This window comes from Pongo pygmaeus, chromosome 7 (genome assembly GCF_028885625.2).
Source record: "Pongo pygmaeus isolate AG05252 chromosome 7, NHGRI_mPonPyg2-v2.0_pri, whole genome shotgun sequence".
Lineage (NCBI taxonomy): Eukaryota > Metazoa > Chordata > Mammalia > Primates > Hominidae > Pongo > Pongo pygmaeus.
Window position 1 is genome coordinate 133,511,377 of NC_072380.2, and position 18,896 is coordinate 133,530,272.

Genomic DNA, 18,896 nt, shown 5'->3' on the forward strand with positions numbered 1-18,896 from the left:
ACCTGGAAGGTCCAGCCAGGCATCTTCTCTCTCAGTTCCAGACAAGGCATCTGACGGTGTGGATCAGCCAGTTTAGACCCAGGGTCCCTCTATTTGAAATTCAGGGCAAAAGGGGTAGAACAAGCCCCCATTTCAGCTGGAGGAAGTGTGGCTTTTGGCACAGTTTTAGCACCAATAGAGCTGATTATTCTGATCATCATTTGGCAATAGTTCCTTATATCCTTTTTTCAAGCATTTTTCTGGACAAGAGGAACCCAGTCAGAACCTTTTCCAGAAGTATTAAGTAACATAGTAAAGATGACCGCACCGGCTTTGACACTCCTCCCATTGACAAGTGAGTCAATTTCTCCTCTTTTTAATCTGGAGGAGCTCTGAGACTGCTTTGACCAGTGGAGCACATGGCAGAAATGATGTTGTTCCAGTTTCTAGGCCCAGACTTTCAGAGACTAGTAGCTTCCACTTCCTGTCTCCTGGATGCTCACTCTGGGTTGGGGGTGCGGTGGTGCCAGCAGCCATGTAAGAAGTCCCACTGTCTGAGATCATCATGCTGGAGGAAGCCCAGGTCAACCACATGGAGACACTGTACAGAGGGAGCTGCTCCAAGAATCCTCAACTGATCCAGCCATCTCAGCCTAGGGGTTGCAGTCAGGTGAGTAGAGACTTCCAACGACTGACAATTTAATTGCAACCATATGGAGGTACCCCAAAAAGAGCTGCTCAGCTGTGCACATTAATCCCCAGAATGGTAAGAAAGAATACGTTTTTAAAGTTATGAAGCTTTGGATGGTTTCCTACACAATAGATGATCAGCATATACACAATGCCTAAAGAATGCTCACTATATGCCCAATACATAATATTATTATTATGTGATTTACTCAAACTCAAAAACAAGTTTGCTGTTGGACAGGGTTGAGAACAAAAACAGGGTTGAACTCTTAGCTCAGTGTTCTCTCTGCTACACGTAGTTCTTCTCTTACTAATCAATGGGAGTTGGTTGTAACCAGCCGCTATATTTTCTGGGAAACATTTGTATGCATCCTAGCTGTCTTTTCTATCAGGAAATGCATCTCTTCCTACCGGTTTATGCTGACAGCTACTTCAACATCTGACTCTACAGTAGTCATGACTGTGATGCCTTCTCTTATTTGTTGATCCTATATTGCCAGGTGGCTTTTCCTCCCAACAAATATTGATGCTGGTGGAGGAACTGATACAAAGTAACAAGAGAAACCACCATCATCCACTTTGCAGAAAGTGAGGTCAGTGTGGATCCTTTCCTTGGCTTCACATTCCCTACAGATGACATCCACCTTTCTCCTTAAGATATGAGCTAGGTCTAGTAATAAAGCATTATTATTATCATTATTATTTTGCCTTATTTCAAGTGCTTATCTGAAAACCAGATCTTACAAAAATTTGGTCTCCAACATTAAAAAGGAGAATATAAATATGGTTTGAGAGAGGTATCTTTGAAAGAACAGACCTTTACGCCAGGCACAGTGGCTCACACCTGTAATCCCAGCACTTTGGGAGGCCAGGGCGGGCAGATCATTTGAGGTCAGGAGTTTGAGACCAGCCTGGCCAACACTGGTGAAACCCTGTCTTTACTAAAAATACAAAAATTATCTGGGTGTGATGGCAGGCGCCGGTAATCTTAGCTACTCAGGAGGCTGAGGCAGAAGAATCACTTGAACCCAGGAAGCAGAGGTTGCAGTGAGCCGAGATTGTGGCATTGCACTCCAGCCTGGGCAACAAGAGCAAAACTCTGTCTCAAAAAAAATTTTTTTAAAAAGTACAGACCTTTAATGATGGAACCATCTAATTTCAATGTCTGTGCTTATTTTCTTATGCAGTTTATGTCTGGTCCCATGTTTACAGACATTTTAATTAGGCTAGGGAATGGGTAGAGGTGCGAAATAATGATCTCAGAATACTATAGCAAGAAGAGTCACTTTGGATCATCTATTTCCTGGATTGTCATTTTTTATCCAGGAGGTTGGTCACTCAATGGAAGGGTAAAATGTTACTACGTGGGAGGAGATCAAAGAGACTTTAGAGATGCAGCAACACTGGATTTGTGGGCGGAACAGAATAAAACTAGCAGCTCTGTATCCCCAGGAAGGGAAACTGCTCTGTCCCAGAGGGAGGTGAATAAGGTTTTGGGAAAAGAGAAAGGTCCAGGGACCCAGACAATAATTAGAATCTCCGAATCTAGAGAATGAGATAAAAGATCCAAATTTATAAAATGGAAGAAAATGCTAGGTGGTGTGTTCTCTTTTCATTTCTACCATTTCTGTCATCTGAAGAGCGGAAAAATAATTATTCTGAAGAAAAATGCACCTGACAAATTTCTGTTTCCATATGAAAATGAAGAAAAAGACAGATTTAGGAAAAATGTATAAAAAATTTCTGTTCCATTGCATCACAAGTGTTTAAATTTCTTCGCTAAGAAAACAAATGCATTAAGATTGTGTAAATGCAAGCATAGTACTCTTACAGCTTTTTTCTAGTAGTCACTCCATTTGGACTGGAGAAGCCCTTAATTGGTTTCTGTCTTCTCCCTAATCAAAAATCACTTCAGCTCGAGGGTGTGACATGAAGTCAATAGAAAAACATGCTTAAAACAAAACAAAACCATGCCTCCTTTTTTTTTTTCTGAAACTTAAACCCAAACAGAGAGCTTTAATTTACATCAAGCTCTCTGAGCACCTTTATAATATAACTTAGCCCTACTAACTGAAATCTAAAATATACTGCTCTTAAGAATTCTGTTAACAGTGTTTCAACACGTTTTGTATCTGTTTTATTTTATTTTATTTATGTATTATTTATGTATTTATTTGTTTTGAGACAAGGTTTCACTCCCCTTGCCAACGCTGGAGTGTAGTGGCGCGCTCTTGGCTTACAACCACCTCCACCTCCCGGGCTCAAGAGACCCTCCTGCCTCAGCCTCCCAAGTAACTGGGTCTACAGGCATGTGCCACCACACCTGGCTAATTTTTGTATTTTTAGTAGAGACAAGGTTTCAACATATTGGCCAGGCTGGTCTTGAACTCCTGATCTCAAGTGATCCACCTGCCTCGGGTTCCCAAAGTGCTGGGATTACAGGCATGAACCACTGCACCCGACCTATATCTGTTTTATATCTGTCCCGTCCAGAACCCTCTAGATTGTCTCTCACATATGGGGTTAGGGTCACATAATTTTTTTCTTCTTTTTTTTTTGAGACAGAGTCTCACTATGCCGCCTAGGCTGGAGTGCAGTGGCGTGATCTCGGCTCACTGCACCCTCTGCCTCCCAGGTTCAAACCATTCACTTGCCTCAGCCTCCTGAGTAGCTAAGATTATAGGTGCGCACCACCACACCCAGCTAATTATTTGTATTTTTAGTAGGGATGGGGTTTCACCATGTTGGCCAGGCTAGTCTCAAACTCCTGACCTCAAGTGATCCACCCACCTAGGCCTCCAAAAGTGCTAGGATTACAGGTGTGAGCCATCACGCCCAGCCAGGGGCACACTTTTAAAATGTGTGTGTGTTTGTGTATGTATGTAAAATAAACAAGCAAAGGAGGAGGATAAATGTCTCCTGGCATCCAATACCACTGGAGTCAACTAAGCTGAAATGAGAAGGGTGAGGAACAACCCACATTGTATATGCCTGCCACAGATAGGAAAGAGGAGAGAACAGGTTTTAAATTGATGGACTCTGGCATCCAGGGCAGGAATGGAAGTTCCTCTAGTCTAAAACAGGGATCACAACACTCATTCAAGGCAGGAGGGGCCCTTGGAGAGAACAGAAAGAGAAGAAAAAGGAAAGAAGATGGGGAAAAAAGATGCTACCATGAGAGGCAACCCGACCAGGTAACACACTATTCAATGAAAGCCCCCACAACAAGTGTGCTACTGTTGGTGGCAGCAAGATCACTCACAGATCACAGGAGGGAGGTAGTCCAGTCCCCTATCATTTACATGTCAACTACGTAGCCCCCAAAATTAAAATTAAAAATAAACAAATGAAATAATGTAAGAACTGAAAAAAAAAGCCCACTGAGGACATACGTGTGAAATAATAATTTTAAAAAATCAGCAAGGCAACTGGAACTGAGATTTAAAAGAGAGCTCTGAATGAACTTGGGGTAATATGGAGGAAATCTTCTTAGAGAAGCCTATTTTGAAGTGGGTTTTAAAGAGAGATTGAGGCCGGGCATGATGGTTCATGTCTGTAATCTCAGCACTTTGGAAGGCTGAGGTAGGAAAATTGTTTAAGCCCAGAGTTTGGGACCAGCCTGGGCAACACAGTGAGACCCCATCTCTATTAAAAATAAATACATAAATAATAAAAATAAGAGAGATTGGCATGGATGTGAGCATGGAGCAATACCCTGGAAGAATTCCAGACTGTGTGGCTGACCACAGTCCAGAAGTAAAACTTCAGGTGAAACGTGCCAGGCCTTATCCATTTGAAGAAGTAACTTCTGAACACTTACACTGTGTTCCGTGGTAGCCCCTGAGGATACAAGTATGAGTAAGGCACCATCTGGTCCTTTTAGGAATCCCTAAGTTAATAGGGAAAAAAATGTGTAAACAAACAATTATGATACAGCAGGGCAAGTATGGGAAAAGAAAGATTACCGCTGAAACCCACTGTGTGATTATTGTGTGCCAAATACAATAACCTTATATTTATCTCTTTTAATATTCCCAAGCACCCTATCAAGTAGGTACTATTATTATAGAGATAAGGACATTGAAAGGAGAATAATCTGCTCAAGCAAATGTAATCGTTCAAGGTCACTCACGTAAGTACGTGGTGGAGCTAGGCTTTAAAGCCACATCTTCTGGATTCAGGGCTATAGACTTTTAACCATCATGCAATTTTCTATGTAAAATTTGCTATAGAAAGGAAACTAATATTTATCAGAAACCAAATGCTTCTTTGTTTAATTCCCTCAATAGTTCTGTGAAGCTGGCACTGTGTCTATGTTATGGTTGAAGCAATGACATTCAGAGTGGAACAGGTTCTTAAGTTTTGTTTGTGAAAATCCAAAGCCCATGTTCCTTCCAGTAACTCAAATCCAAGTGGGAGGATGATGCAACCAACTACCTGAGAGGCCTTGGAAGACTTAAATGTGGAGAGAGTGAGCTGAATCTAGAAGAAAGAACAAAATGTGACCAGTTGAGGAAGAATATTGCAGGTGGTGTGATTAACTGGAGCAAAGATGCAGAGGCATTCATGAGCACACCCCATGAAGGTGTGGTCAGACATCCAGTGTGGCTGCAGCATGGGTTATAGCACAGCTACTTTGTTGAGCTGCAGCCAGGGCCATGTGGCTATCTCATGCTTAAGAGTGTGCATGTGTGACTCTGAGTCTAGGGAATGCACAGAGCGTTTTAAGGAGGAGGATGGCACCATCAGATTTGCATTTTAGACAGATCTCCCTGGCAGCTGTGTGGCATACGGAGGGGAGGGAAGGCAGTAATTGGATTCGTTTAGGTGGCAGAATTGACAGAATGTGATGAATGAGAGAGGAGTGTAAGATGAATTCAAGGTTTCTAGCTTGGGAGCCTGGTGGCAGATTACAAAAACCAAAGAAGAGCAGGGTTTGTTGGTTTGTTGGCTTGTTTGTTTGTTTGTTTTGAGATGGGTCTCGCTCTCTCACCCAGGCTGGAGTGCAGTGGTACAACCTCGGCTCACTGCGACCTCTGCCTCTGGGTTCAAGCCATTCTCCTGCCTCAACCTCCCGAGTAGCTGGAACTACAGGCACACACCACCACGCCCTGCTAATTTTTGTATTTTTGGTAGAGACGGGGTTTCATCATGTTGGCCAGGCTGGTCTCAAACTCCTGACCTCAAGTGATCCACCTGCCTCAGCCTCCCCAAGTGCTGAGATTACATGCATGAGCCACCGTGCCTGGCCAGAAGAGCGGGTTTGCAGGAGCTTGTTTGAAGTCTTTGGCACATTGAGCAGTAGTATCTATGCAGCGGCTCAAAGAATTTAGAAACTTCAGGGAAAATATGGAGTTAAATTTTTGTCATAACATACTTGTCTAAAACTCAAAGAAGAGGAATAAGAACAGGATGAAACAGGAAAATAGTCAATCTGGCCTAGTTTGTCTTCTTTGTGTTTTGAGGGGAGAAGGGAGATGCTTGCTTTGTATGGGTTTTTTTCCCTCTCTCTCTCTTTCTCATATAGTTGGGACTTACCAAAAAAACTCATTGTAGGCTTTGAATCCCAGCGACATTCATTCCACAACATGCTAACCACATCCTGGTGATCCCAGCTTCAGAGAGGAGAACACGGGGACTTGAGTTCACTGTTGTGGTGAAGTCCTGCTCTGGTCCCAGGCAGAAGTCAAGATCAAAGCTCACAATGCAAATATTTTTCTGATTAAAACCAAACTTTCTGCTTTTGATGTGGGCCAACCTCCATTGCTGGTAGGAACAAGGGAGGAGTATAGCAAAAAGACACTAGCAGTAAGTATAAAACCAGGATGCACTCAATTTAAAAGACAGAGAAAGAAAAAAAGAGAGCGATGAGTTTGGGGGTAGACAAAGAAAGGAAGAACAAAAGAAAGAATGAAAGAAGGAAAGAATGAAGGAAAGAAAGGAAGGAAGGAGGGAGGGAGGAAGGAAGGAAGGAGGAAAGGAGGAAGGGAAGGAGGGAAGGAGGGAGGGAAGGAAGAAGGAAGGAAGGAAGGGAGGAGGGAAGGAGGGAGGGAGGGAAGGAGGGAAGGAGAGAGGGAGGGAGGGAGGAAAGGAAGGAAGGAAGGAAAGAAGGAAGGAAGGAAGGAGGGAAGGAGGGAAGGAAGGAAGGAAAGAAGGAAGGAACAGAAAGAAGCTGACATCAGCCCATGCCTAGGGAGTGGTGCAGGGGACCATTTAACAGGGTAAAGCACAGTATAAGTGCCATTCTTTTGTCAAGGGCCCAATTCTTTTTTTTTTTTTAATTATTATACTTTAAGTTCTAGGGTACATGTGCATAACTTGCAGGTTTGTTACATAAAAATGTATACATGTTCCATGTTGGTGTGCTGCACCCATTAACTGAAAACTAGTTCAACCATTGTGGAAGACAATGTGGCGATTCCTCAAGGATCTAGAACTAGAAATTCCATTTGACCCAGCCATCCATTACTGGGTATATACCCAAAGGATTATAAATCATGCTGCTATAAAGACACATGCACATGTATGTTTATCAAGGGCCCAGTTCTATGGAAGAAACAGCAGAGCTCCTCAGATTACCAATCCTCCATTCTAGTCTCACTGTGCCGTGAACTGCCTGTGGGTCTTAGGGATGTCCCCCTGCACCTCTTTCCGGTCAGTTTCCTTGACTGACACATAAACACTGAAGGCTCTCTGTGGTTTCTTCCAGCTATCTAACATTTATATTCCATGACTGCTTCCAGATGTTCTCTTATCCTGGGTTACCACCTGCACTATTTCTTGGGGAGAAGGATGCCTGATCTCCTACAGAATAATGAGACACAAGGAGGGTGTCTCAGCCATTTCTACAGACTCCAAGAGGTTCTAACCAGCCCAGGTCACTTCCATTTTTGAAACCTGTGGACAGGTTATGATGTTATGAAATGCCAAAGCAGGATTACCAAAACTCTGACATATTTTTAAACGCTTGTATTTTGCAAATGACCCTTATTTACAACCAAAATAAAACTTCGTTTGGGAACAATGTCAAGAGTCTTAATGTGAGGCCTTTTATGAATATAAGGCCTCCTGCTAAATGGCCCACCTGCTTCCCCCTCATAAGCCTGGTCATATCAGTACCCCCAGGAGCTTGGCACATGGTTGTCACATGGTGAATAATGAAAAAGTACTTCCTAAATGAATAAGTGCACACATGGATGAATAAACAATCTACATGTCCTTGGGCTCTGCATACTTCATTAGGAAAATAATAAGGTGGCAACAGGGTTCTCTAAGAAGCGTGCAGATTAAAGTTCCCCTCTATGGTTGGCCAGAACCCAAGAAATCACCTAACCAATAGATCTAAGGAACAGAAATGAGGCCTTTTAATTAGAAGTAGGAATTAACATTCCAGTTTTAGTAGTAAGCATCTAATACCAATCTTCAACTAGGATACACTTCTACCACTAGATTTAGAATGGGGAAGGAGAGAAACTTTCCAGGAGCCATAGACTGGGTCCTTTGAAAGAATTCCTACTATGGTTTCATCTGCTGCTGTGTACTTCATACATGTTTTTGCAAGGATTAGGAGGAAATCGTTGATTAAACAAATCCTTACCCCATGGGTAAATAGGGGCCTCAAAAGACTGACAAACACGTTGAACTTGGAAAAATCCCAAGACCATGCATCACAATCTTGACACTACAAGTATCTGTTCCCCACCCAACTGAGCAGATGTTATTGCTCTCAAAGCTTCATTTTTCAGCCAATGCCTCCTGCTAGATTTACCCACTGAGGATTTCTGATTGATAGCTATAGAGAGGAGAGCCACCTTGAAGTTACAATTTTTAAAAAATCAGCTGCTAGATTTTGGGTTTGAACATCTCAAAATGATAGGCCCCTTTCTCCCAATTTGCCATGGATATGTCCCAAACAGTCTGTGCAAGTCTGTGCTTCAGATTCACAGCCCTTAGAAAGAGGAAAACATAACTTGACATCTACCTTCCTCACTGGATTCATGAAGAGGATTAATGAGTTAATAAGCATTAAGTACTTTGCAAGCCACAGGTGACTGGAAAACATTATTAGGACCACATTTTTCCTAACAAAGTGGTTCAAGCTTTGAACAGAAGGTTAAATCCCAGGAGAAATATCTACTTTTAATACAGGAAGCTGGATGCCTACTGTCAGGTAATAGGATGCCTGTTAAAATGCCCTGGGTTATCCAGTCACTAGTGACAGGGACAGATTTAGACAATACGAGGGCAAGAGTATCCCCCAAAGCACTGTTGAAAGTAACTGAAGTAATAAGCAATTCCAATTAACAGTGGCATCTGCAGCAGCAGCAGAAACACTTTGGTTAGACTGATGTTTCTCTGAACTCACTCCCTTTCTCCAGTCTGAAAACTTTGCTGTTTTGCAAACTACAGCTCTGTTAACAATGTCCAGTCATTTACTTCTGCCACATCCAAACTTTGTGTGCACACAAACATGACCTAGTTGAACTGCAATAATTGTATTTATTTGATACAACCCAGGTGGGTTCCAAGACTCCTGTTAGCAGGGAAAACACAAAGTCATTAAGTTCACTTCGGGCTTAGATATGTCTCCTTCCTGTTCCCAGGAACATTTCTTCCTGACTCTATATTTACTCACAAAGTACAAATAATGTGAAATGGCTAAGCAGCTAAAAACTTACAGAAAGATCTCTACTACCCCCACAAAACGATATTCTATTTATTTCGCAACCCAGGGTGCCTAAAACTCTAAAACAACTTTAGTCACCAAAAAAGGTGGAAACTTCAGATGCATTTAGGAAGGCAATGACCTCTAAATCAGGAATCCTGACCTCTAATTTCATCAATGCTCTGGCATTTCTGCAAACTTTTCATTTTCAGAACAAAAGGATTTGTCTAGTAGGACAATGAGGAGGAGATTTTAGGATGAGCATGGAGGTAGGGAAAACACTTATAAAGCTATTGCAGGACTTCAGGAAAGATATAATATGACTGAAAGAAATTAGTGGTGGTGGGAATTCAAACATGGATTGATTTCCAAAGAGCATCAGGCTTTTTGCTAGTAGCTGAGTCTTCATTGCCATCAAGAGTCCCTGTCTCTGTGAACACCCAACACACATATAAATAACCTTGACATATATTAACTACTACAACTGTAGCATGAATAAAATGTCTCAGAATCACAAGTTGAGAAGCAATTGATTGAGACTGGAATAGTCTAAAAAAACTAAAAAAAAATGATATATTGAATAGGATTTCACCTATATCAGAAGGAGGGAAATAGCTTTCTTGGCAGCATGATGCATGCATCTGTTTGGCAGGCTCAACGCCTAGTGAGTCATTTATTCATTTATCCACTCCATCATTGACTTGTTTATTTATTCATTTATTTATCAGGCCTCTGCAGTATGGTAGTCTCCACGTGGGGCCCTGGATATATTATATTGAGTAAAGATCAGTGGGCACAGATGAAAAAGTATTGGATATCAGGCTATGAAGTTTCAGTCGTATCCTGATAGTCATAGGATCTAATCAAGGATTTTCAAGCAGGCAAATGACGTGATCACCACCTCTATTAAGTAAAATAGCTCTGGCCAAAAATAAAATGTAAGGCCGGGCGTGGTGGCTCATGCCTGTAATCCCAGCACTTTGGGAGGTAAAGGTGGGCAGATCACAAGGTCAGGAGATTGAGACCATACTGGCCAACATGGTGAAACCCCGTTTCTGCTAAAAATACAAAAATTAGCTGAGCGTGGTGTTGTGTGCCTGCAGTCCCAGCTACTCGGGAGGCTGAGGCAGGAGAATCGCTTGAACCTGGGAGGCAGAGGCTGCAGTGAGCCCAGATTGTGCCACTGCATTCCAGCCTGACAACGGAGCAAGACTCTGTCTCAAAATAAAATGAAATAAAATAAAATCGTAAAGTGGAGAGTTAGAAGCTGATGACTGAAAGCCCAACTATAGAAGATATTGCTGTAATCTAGAAACAGGATAAGATCTGACTAGGACAAAGGAAGAGGGCATAAAAAGAGGAATAAAAATTTGCAAGCTGTGGGTAAAATGAACTTTGAGAGATAGGCAGGGACAGAGCTGGAGCGTTAGTTTTCTGGCTTGTGTTAATAGATAAAACATTAGTCTGTTACCTAGAAGGGAGTTTGACAGGAAAGTGAAAGATGATAGTTTTGGTTTGAGGTATGTCACGTTTGATAAATTTCTGGGTCGTCCATGTAGGAACATCCAGTGGACATGCCTGAAGTTCAGGATAGAGGCAAAGGCTAGAGAAAGGGATTTGAGGATTGTCTGCAAAAAACAATATAATATATCCACGTAGGGCTCTGGATATATTATATTGAGTAAAGACTGGTGGGGGCTGATGAAAAAGTGGTGGATGTGTTGCAAAAAAGTAACAGTGGATGACACCTTATTAAAAGCCTATTGAAGACATATGAGGAATGATCATCTAGGATGACATATGAGGAATGATCACTTTATGTTAAAAAATAAAAAACAAAAAGATCCGTGTCAGAGCAGGAGAACCAGGAAAGAGTGCTTTCATGAAGCCAACAAGGCAAGAAAGAATTTCCAGAAAGAGGGCTGGTATGCAGCAGAAAGTGCTGAAAACACAACCCCTTCGACATTTCTTTTCACCCCACCACCAAATTGGGTTGCCCCATTTGCAGACATATCCTTGAATATCTCCTCTTAAGCTATGCTTTAATATTTATCTGTGACTATAGCATATACTGTAGCTAAATATGAAACTCCATTAACATCAGGGTTTTCTGACTCCACTTTGGTGAGTCATTCAATGTAATCGGGACCTAGAAATGAGCAACAGATGTGTCACATTCTTTGAGCAGTGCTCAAAGAAACCCAAAATGGTCAACATGTAAACTTTTCTAAAATATGTTTTCCTGACATTATGGATGATAATGAGGTTTTCTAAATTATAAGTCAAAGCCATTTACTTTATAGCATTTCCACAAAAATCTGAATTGCAGAAATGCCATGTTTCCAAGAAACAGTAATGGTTTCAACTCTGTTTTCTCTCTTATGTCTTACTCTTTGGATAATCAATAGCAAATTTCTGGAAGGGGAAAGCTGCAAAACCAAATCAAACTGGCACCACAAATGATCAACTGACATCTTCATAGCAGTTTAGTTCATGTTTAAAATTGAAGAATAAAGCACCATACCTGTTAAGTATCTCTTAATAAGTGGTACTTCTTAAAGAAATGAGCTATCAGGGTAGACAATTTCCCTTTTTATAAAAGTAACATACAATATTTTAAGTTCACCTTTTGTTTTAATTTTATTTAAAATAAATGTGGTCAGACAGAAAAATATAAGAGTAAACTCATTACAACTCAGGTCCAATTTGACCTTGAGTAATTAAGCCAAACACCTTCTCATCCTGTGCTATGCCCCGTGATCATCTAATCCCTGGTTTCCTTAGAGTGAAGCAAAAGCTCTTTGCTCAAATTAGATCCACAGAGAATGTGACTCCAAAAGAGGTCTGTGGACCTACAAGCTATCGGGAATGTCTGCTGAATCAGTGATTCTAGTAGTAAGTGGTGGGGAGGAAAGAGATAATGTCTAGAGTTGATCATCAAGGAAATGTAGCATAAACATATTTTTAAAGTTAGGGTGGTAACCACTAAAAGAGCTAAATATGGAAACTGTTAAAAGTGGTTTCCTCTGGGAAGTAAGCTAGGCATTGAGGAGGATGGGGATGGCTGAAGCAGACACTGTGCTTTGCATTATAAGACATCCTGTACTTTGCCATTTTTTTTTAACCAAAGATATTTTTCACTTGGATAATGTATGAAAATGGTGAGAAAAAGAACCATGAAAACTATTAAGTGTTATTACTACATATTCACTTACTTTGGCTTATGTAATAAAGATATTTGAATTTAGACTCACGAAGTCACAAAAAGACTAACTTCTATCTTACAAATAAAAAGAATGAGACTCAGATAAGTTAAGTGGGTGACCCAAGGCCATGGAGCATAGAGTCAAAGCAAGAGCCCAGCATTCCTACTAGGTCTGTGTATTATACCTGTGTGGCCAACCTACCTCTTTTTATGAATTTCACAAAACAGAGAATGGACTTATTCTTATTCAGGAATTTTCAGATGATTCTATAGGTCCTCCTGGAAAATTATATCACAGCTCAACCTCAGTAGACATTAGAAATGTCTAATGTTAAAGAGAAGAACAAAGAAAGTCCTAGAAGCTGGGGCATGGAGTTGGAATTTCTAACATAAAGTCTGTCTCTAGCATGGGAGAGACCATATCATTGTGTGTGGCAGCCACTACTGACATATAGCCAGGTGTATTAGTTTGCTAGGGCTGTCATAACAAAGTATCACAAGCCAAGTGGCTTAAACAGTGGAATCTTACTGTCTCATTATTCTGGAGACAAGAAGTCCAAAATCACAGTGTGAGCAGGGTTGGTTCCCTCTAAGGGGCTGTGAGAGAAGGAACTATCCTGGGCTTCTCTCCATGGCTTGCTGGTAGACCACCTTCTTGCTGTGTCTCTTTACATGGTCTTCCCTCCATGCATGTCTGTGTGTTCAAATTTCCCCTTTTTATAAGAATACCAGTGATACTGGACTAGGGGCTAATCCTACTCCAATATAACCTCATTTTAGCTAATTATATTTGCAACAATTCTATTTTCAAATGCAGTCACCTTTTGAGATACTGGAGTTAAGATTTCAATGTATGAATTTTGAGGAGACACAATTCAACCCATGAAACCAGGAGAAAACAAAATCCTTGAAGCCTTCCCTCGAACATTTAGAGTTTCTTTTTTAAAAGAAACTTTTTTTAAAAGAAGTTTTTTAAAGTTAAAATCAATTGAAATACAACATTTATTGGTTAGAGATTTCCTGCACATTTACCTATTTTTAAAAACCCCATTAAATAAAATGGAGAACAGAAACCACATTATCTCCTAGAATGTAATAATAGTTTAAATTATGCATAAATGTGTATACATACATACCTACACACACACACACACATATATGTAAAATGTTATACTATAAACATAACAAATGTTATATAACAGGGTTACCATCCAATAATGTAAAAACATTCACCTAACAGATACACGAAAAAGTTCAACCCTCAAGTGGATATGTCACGTTTTAAGAGGTCTTGTCAATTATAACTGAACCACTAAATGAAATCTGAGCACCTCAAACTGGGAAAACACACATGAAAATTTAAAATCCAATTTACTTTTCCATTTGACCATGCTATTTACCTTTTGCTTTTTCACTCAGAAAGAAAAACAAGAATAACAAGTTTCTCTTTGATTTCCAGTCAACTCTTCATGCACTGGTCTTTATACTAAGAGTATATCTCTTCATAGGAAGTTTAAGAGAGAAAAAGTTTCTCTTGATGAGTGTGTCTAATCAATAGTTGGTTTATAACATGCAATTGTATCCTAACCTAAAAAGCTTCTGCAAATATGTTTATCTAACTTGGCTTAACTATTCTGGTTAATTTTGAACACAAGTTCTGCTAGCAATCTAACAGAATAGCAAGTATTTCTCATGAAAGTAAATTATATAAATTATATATCACTGATATTTTCCAAATACACCTACTTCTCACTCTCAGTTGGTTGGTTTTCACTAACTCATTTCACCTACTCACTCACTTTTACTGAATCATTCAACAATCATGGGAAAATCTCAATCTAAATGTGGGTTGCTTTTTTAAAATTTATAATATTGCTGCTTGGACTTGGAATGCATTGTTTAAAATGAAAGTAATGTTATACATGTAGAATACACATTGAATATTGTACTGAATACACATGTGCATTCAATAAATGCATATTCAATCATGAGATGAAAAAAAATAATGTCAATACCCCTAACCAAAACCTAAAATAATATGAAATATTTTCTTATGGAAAAAACCTTTCTCCTTATTTTTCATCTTTTTTCAAATTCTCCCTCCTCCTCCTCCAACTTGCCCTGATAGAGTCCTGGCTTTCCCCTGAAAATACCACTTTGTAACCCCTTTTAGTCCTTTCCAATTCTAGACACTGCTGCTTCAATCTCTGTCCAACTTCAAGGGCAAAGAAAAACAATCAGTAAACTCTTTGTTCCCTACTGCCCCTTCCAGATCCAGTTGGTCCTTCCTACCTGTAGGTTCTGCATCTGAGGATTCAACCAACCGCAGATGGAAAATATTCAAAATAGATAAAACAAAAATTTTTTACCAATAAAATTATTTTAAAATAATGCAAATAACAATAATGCAGTATAACAACAATTTACATAGCATTTAGATTGTATTAGGTATTATAAGTAATCTAGAAATGATTGAAAGTATATGGGAAAATGTGTGTAGGTTACATGCAAATACTCCAGTTTTTTTTTTTTTTGAGACAGAGTCTTGCTCTGTTGCCCAGGCTGGAGTGCAATGGCATGATTTCTGCTCACTGCAACCTCCACCTCCTGAGTTCAAGCAATTCTCCTGCCTCAGCTTCCCAAGTAGCTGGGATTACAGGCACCCACCATCATGCCCAGCTAATTTTTGTATTTTTAGTAGAGATGGGGTTTCACCATGTTGGCCAGGCTGGTTTTGAACTCCTGACCTCAAATGATCCACCTGCCTCGGCCTCCCAAAGTGCTGGGATTATAGGTGTGAGGTACTGTGCCCAGCCTGCACCATTTTTTTAAAGGGATTTGAGAATCCAATGATTATGGTATCCAAGGGAGTCTTGGCACCAATCCACCTTAGATACAGAGGGATGACTATACTAGATCTCCTATAATATCTCAATAAATCGCATTTCATAAGCTACTCCATGATGTGGCAGGTCAGAACCATGAGCCACTTCTCAGAAATTGTGCTCAGAGTCCTGGCTGAGTGGGCATCTAGCCACATGGCCTGATTTCCTGGACACAGCTGTCCGGACAAAGGAGAGACACTTGACCCAAGCCACACTAATCAGATCCCTTCTCTCTCCAGAATTTGGAATTGGAATATTCTTGGTGTGGAATGCTGTGGAAAAATGATGTTAAAAATGGCAATGGTAGCTTTTTCTTTCCAAGATGGTGGATTGGAGGCATTGTAAGCATGCCTCTTCCACTTGAAAAGACAAAATAGTATATTGAGATTCATGCTGTAAACAGTTTTCCAAGAAGCAACACAGGAATTTAAAAGAAAAACAGAAAGAAACTGTAGACTCTTGGAAAGAAGCAGTGGGCAGCAGCCTACACTGTGAACCAGGAGAATAACTGAGTCTGCAGAGTTTAAGGAGGGGAGAGACTGCTTCCATGACACAACCCCACACTGGGGAGTCCAGGACAAGGGGGAAGGCCTCAACTCTACTAAGTGCTGGAGCTGATTTAGTGAGTGCTGGGGAATACATGAGAAGGAGTGGCATCATGATGTCATCTGAGTGCACCCTCAGACTCCAGCAGGGATGGAGGGAAACCGTTCTTCATTCTACCTCACAGGGGACGTTGCAGAAGTCTGTCAGCTAATTCAGGCAGTGGTCACAGGTTTAGAGAAACCCCCAGCTGAGATTCATGATATAATCTTGAGTAGGAATGAACCCCTATGACCAGAACCATTGAGAGAGCAGGAAGTGTACTACAGCCATGGGCACAGGAGTTGGCATTTCTGTTTCCTGGGTGGACCAGGAGGGGTATGGCCTGAAAACCATGATTTCTGTCTCAGTCAAGAAAGGTTATGGCCCGGGGCAGTTTTGGGTTCTGACTACTGGCTGCCTGGAACCCAGCTAGCTGCTGCTAGCAGAACACTGTGGGTGTCAGACCTCCCTTGCCAAATGCGTGGGAGCTGAGTGCAGCTTACTGCCACCTGCTACTCCGCGATCCCCACGCAGATCATTTTGTGCAGTGGAGGAAGCTGTGTTCCTCACTGGAACATTACTGCAGCAGCCAGAGAACTGCCCTCTGATCCCCATTGGGGCTGCTGCTTGAGCCCGCACATGAGAAGCCAGTGCATGGACTTGCCTGACCTGGCCCCCATGTGGCTTTGCCCCTCCACCCACTCTGGTAGTGAAACACAATTAACAGGGAATTTTGGGTGCTCCATGGCCCCGCCCACTGCCTGAGACCCCAGAGTACCTACTCTGGGAAACACAAGGCAAACACAAATCCCACTGTTACTACCACAGCTGGCGCTCTTTTGCAAGCATCACCTCCTGGCTAGAAGCCAGCCATCCCAGCCCATTACAACGTCTGCAGGCACAATAACACAGCACTCAGGAAGGAAAAACTTGCACAACCTCAGCTATTGCCATTGCCTGCATTACACTGGCTAACCAGGAGGTCTTGAGTCTGTCCATGTGCCCAGTACATTACTACTACAGCTGGCATTTGAGAAATTTGAGAAAGCCAACACACTAAGGCTATTTATAACCAAGGAAATCTCACACAATCTACGTGATTTCCCTCCTACTCCCATCAGAGCTGACGCAGTACCTGCTGCTGGGAGACTAGAGGACAGGTTACACCACTGAACCGTCTGCAGATATTCCCCAGCAACAGTCTGGGGTGTGGAAGCCCCACTGGGTGGCTAGACTAAGAGGAGCAGAGGGATTTCCAGTAGTCTGGCCCTCAGGGATTGCTACTCCTAGGGAAGAAGGCATGCACCACATTAAAGGAGCACCCTGTGAGGCAAAAGAAATCAGGCTGCAGGCCTTGCACCCCTGCACTTTCTACTTGTGGGAAGTCTGTTTCAGCAGAGGTACAGGTGCAGTGCTGGGTTCAGTGAGAAGAGTCTGGCGCTCTAGCCCAATGGTCAGGCAGCCCTGGTGCTCATGAAGGGTCTTAGAGAAGGGACTTCTCCCCCTTGCCCACCACTGCAGACACAGCTGAGGCTTTTACCACAGGAGTTCAGCATGGGTGCATCTGTAGATAGCCTTTCTGGAACACTTCAGGGTGACTGCATCCCTGTAGGAGGAGTATCCTCCAGGTTCAGGCTTGCATGAGAGGTAGAGTCACAATCCCTCCCTACACAGAACATCAGCATTCCTACAGATGAAAAGAGGTACTGGTCTGATCTGAATAGCGAGAATACCAGGTCAAGAGTGTGACTGGAAGGAGGATTGCTTTCCTGCTGGCTTACAATGGAGGCTGTGGTGGCTCCTTCCCTTCCCCCTGAAGTACTTCAGTGCATTTCACTGAAAGCTTCCCCACCTACCTTTGTCAAGTCTGGGACCTTGGCACACTGTTAGGGTAATGTGTTTGTCCACCCGCTTTAGTCACAGCCAGATTTTACCCATAGCCATCTCCCACTCACCTGAAGCCTAAACTGTTCAACCCAATGAAGAAAGTAGTAGGGAAAAAACATTTTTTAAATGCATACCGCTGGGGAATAAGATAAGCTTTATGAGACCTCTGCCATTCCAGCCCTACAGGAGACAGTGAACCTGCTCACATACCTAACACATCACTATTACAAACAGCATCTGAGAAAGCCATTACACAAGGATTCTCTATAAACAAACTCATACAGAGTATTCACCATGGAAAACACCCAGAGCTGAAGCTAGGTGACAATAACCTATAAACATTAAAGTCACATCCTCAAGAGAAAAAAAATTTAAAAAAAAGTTGGATCAAAAATAAATTTTAAAATAATTAGATGAAATAGTCTACCTAAAAAAGAAAAAATGAGAAAAATAATTCAGGCAATATGAAAAGAAAACAGCATTCTCTAATATCCCCAGAAGAGTATACTAACTCTACAGCAGTGGATCCAAACCCAGATGCAATCTTTGAAATAACCAGATAAAAAATTCAAAAGGTTGATTATTAAGTCACTAATGGAGATACAGGAGAAAGGTAAAAAAAACAACATAAATAAATTTCAAAAACAATTCAGGATATGAATGAAAAATTTTCTAAAGAGATACATATTTTAAAGAAAAACCATCAGAATTACTGGAAATGAAAGACATATTTAGGTAACTATAAAATGCAGAAGAAAGCTTTAACAATAGACTAGATCAAGTAGAAGAATTTCAGAGCCTAAGGACAGGGCTTTTGAATTAACCAAATTAGACAAAAATGACAAAAAAATTAAAAGAAATGAATAAAGTCTCTAAGAAATATGGGATTATGTAAAATGGCCAAACCTATGAATCATAGGTGTTACTGAGGAGAAAAAAAAGCAAAAAGTTTGGGAAACCTATTTGAGGGAATGATGAAGGAAAACTTCCCTGGCCTTGC

At 41.3% G+C, this 18,896-nt stretch overlaps 1 protein-coding gene across 1 annotated transcript in view; it reads right to left on the bottom strand.

Annotated features, from left to right (window-relative positions):
* The window catches only part of SNTB1 (syntrophin beta 1), a 289,632-nt gene that overhangs the window by 246,102 nt on the left and 24,634 nt on the right, over positions 1–18,896 (bottom strand). The window lies entirely within an intron of this gene.